Source organism: Rhodnius prolixus, unplaced genomic scaffold (assembly GCF_049639745.1).
Source record: "Rhodnius prolixus isolate KJV_2025 unplaced genomic scaffold, Rpr scaffold_7, whole genome shotgun sequence".
Taxonomy (NCBI): Eukaryota; Metazoa; Arthropoda; class Insecta; order Hemiptera; family Reduviidae; genus Rhodnius; species Rhodnius prolixus.
Genome location: NW_027411582.1, coordinates 5,260,568 through 5,263,736, shown reverse-complemented (window position 1 = coordinate 5,263,736; position 3,169 = coordinate 5,260,568). Strand labels below are relative to the sequence as shown.

Genomic DNA, 3,169 nt, shown 5'->3' with positions numbered 1-3,169 from the left:
AAAACAATTTAAATTTTAAATTTGTCTCGAACTTCCCAATGTTTAATTTGACAATTAAAAAAGAAAACATTTACTTTTGAAATTAGTTCGGACTAATTTATGGCATAAAAAATTGTTTTCTTTTTAAACACTGAAAATCTTACAGAACTTTTATTGGAGTAGTATAAAAAAATTAATGATCTGTACGGTGTAACGTGTGTTCAAAAAGAATTGTAAGTAACTAACTTTATTATCTAACTAAATATATATACCTACTTCAAGGTAGTCCCTAAGAGAAACCAAACACTTTTCTCAATGAAAACAAATGGAAACCACTGTTGGAAGCAGCGCTAGAACGCCTACTTTAAAATGGCGCGAGCTGTACATTCTGCGTGATGTATTCTTTGGACTAATATCGGATCCCTTTCAGAGGCATTTTCAGCTTTGGAACAAGCTAGAAGTCGCACGAAGTTTCGCCAGTTGAATAGAGATGCAGTTGAAGCCCATGACTGTGTTGCGTTTGGCCAGCAAACTCTGTATCAAGTACATTGTTATCTCCCAGCGTCACAATTTTATTCTAATGTCAATTACATCCAACACTAGAAGCATTTTTAATTCTAACTGAAGCAGTTCGTTCTTTTATTATTAAGAATAGATATTTTGTTCTATTATAGGAAAAATCCTTACTAAATTTATCAGTATATATTATTTTTCTTTCGCGTAATCTAAAGGAAATATTTCCCTAGAGACTAAAAAATTAAGTCGGCAAATGTGACAATTAGGAACACAAGTAATTTTTGATATTATTCTACTTTTTTTTTCTTTAACAAAACTATTGGAAAACTGATTTATTATGCAAGTTAATCATTATTAACTTGACTAACTATTAATTAACTTAATATTAACTATTAATATAATAAGCATTATTATTTTGAAGTCGCACTTTAGACTGATGTTTAAAGTGTAACTTCACGATAATTACACCAACCACCAACATTACCATTTTGTCTAGGATGCTATGACTGAAAAAAAATATCTAAGCATTTAAAAGATTTAAACAAGTTAAAGAATACTGACATTTCAAACGCAAGAATACATTTGAATTTGCCCTTACCTCAATTTGATATTAAAAGTTACACTCTTCTCAAAAGAATATCCGTTCATCATTAATGCAACAATGGTTTTACAACGCAAATGATTGAATATAAAATAAAATAGTTGTAACTACATAATTGTGAAAAGAAAATGCATTGATAATTAACACTGAACCAACTCGAACGTAAGTGATTGCATGTTGTTGTAACCTACTTCTTCATAGGGAGGTTTTTACCTTGATCGTAAGGTTAAGGTTATGTTAAGAGTTTACGATCAATGTACATGCTACTAAGATTGACTAACTTTTTTTTAGATGAACGTAGGAGTAGAAGAGAAAACACATCTGTTTTCCTCATTCTTCCGAAAATGAAACATAACCTTTATCATAATAATAAAAATAATTTGGTTTACAAATAAAACTATTCTAATCTTCCCACCTTTGAATTTCCTTCTAAGACTAATGTCCATCAGTTTTGTCCTTCCAGATAGATAAGCAGGTCAACAGCAAACGTGGGATATTTCTTACTGCGGGACTTCCCCAAGGATTCAACTGAAAATTAACTAGCAATGATCACTTAAAAAAAAAAAAAATGTATTTAACTTATTGATCTTACTTGATTCTGCATGCACATTATTTCGCTTTAATAAATTGTTCGTCAAAAAAATTTTTTAATGAACCTATATACCTTTTTTCAAATAAAAGTTTTAGATGAAGTAGATTTTTGTACCAACTTTATGACCACATATACACAGTTAATACCCACACAAAAAGGAAGGAATGTGAAGGCATTGCTTGACTGAACAAACTTAAAATAATGGCAGTTTAAACGATATAAAGGTAAATGCAATTTAAATTGGGTTTCAGTTAACACGAAGGCTTATGATACAGAAGAGGCCTCTTGTTTGACCTACATCTAACATACATCTATACCCCAGGCTTCGCTGGAATAAACCCATTGAAAAGCAAATAGAATAGATTAATAAGAAAACTGACTAGAAAAAAAATGGAGGCCAGCCAACATCCTAGGAGGTATTTTTATAAGAAAAGTGAAGAATCTATTACATAAAAGTAGTATTCCAGAAGTGGAATATCATTCAAACTTTGAATTCTTAGCAACTCATTTTACTCTATTTAATAATATATAAAACATTAAATACAGAGTACTGAAATTGTTCTTCTTTTTAGGGAAGCCTATCCATCATTCTCGCCAGAAATGCCATGAACAGAATTTTCCTGGAATGACTGAAAAGGCTTTTTTCCCCATCTTTCAAAAATGCTACCAGTTTCAAAACTTTGCCCAATTTTCAATACCACAATAACTTTTAAAAAGAATTATTTGTGATAAAAACTTTTATCAAATAAAACTGAAATTCCATTTATTTGTAGAAGCCGAGAAAAGAATGTCAACATTATATTTGTTAAGTCACAATTTCACATTGTTTAAACTTTTACTATTTCTTATCTATGTTTGTGTACTAGAAAGGAGTGCCATTAGGTACATGGTCCATTGAGGCCATCTGGGCAAGTACACTGGGTGAGCCCCAGTAAACATCATTTAGAATGTTAATTTCCTAATTATTATTAATATTTAGAATAAGAAGAACATAGTAATAAAAACACTTTTTACAATAGAATTTAGAAATAAATAAAAAATTGTTACTTGCTGCGTTATTAAAGATTATTCTACATCATACGCCATTATTTATGTTATTTTCTAATTTAGTTTCCTATGAGATTTATTTATTATTGCAGTACAATTCGTCACCGTTTGGTGTATTTTCATTACAATCACTTCAAACCTGGAATTATTACTTTCGAGAGTAACTTTACTGCATTGTTCCATGATTTTCTTTTTTTGTGGAAGTAAAGTAAATACTGCGATCATGCCAACTTTACGAAATTAGTTTCAGAGGAAATACCTGAGAAATTAAGTTCAAAAGTACGTGTTCTTACAAAATTTATCAAAACCTGGAAGTCGCAGCAAGCTGAATCTTTAAGTTTTCTAACTTTAATTAACATTAATATAAGATTCATCACAATCTTATGCATTAAGAATGTTTAATGAACAGATAAATTAATGTTTTTAAAAAAAGG

The 3,169-nt window shown here is 29.8% G+C and overlaps 1 long non-coding RNA gene across 1 annotated transcript; it reads left to right on the top strand.

Annotated features, from left to right (window-relative positions):
* Window positions 1-2,752, top strand: LOC141446493 (uncharacterized). Its single transcript, XR_012453750.1, has 4 exons — window positions 1-212; window positions 992-1,258; window positions 1,940-2,104; window positions 2,261-2,752. It is a non-coding gene; the product is annotated as an uncharacterized lncRNA (long non-coding RNA).
* The last annotated feature ends 417 nt before the right edge of the window (window positions 2,753-3,169 follow it).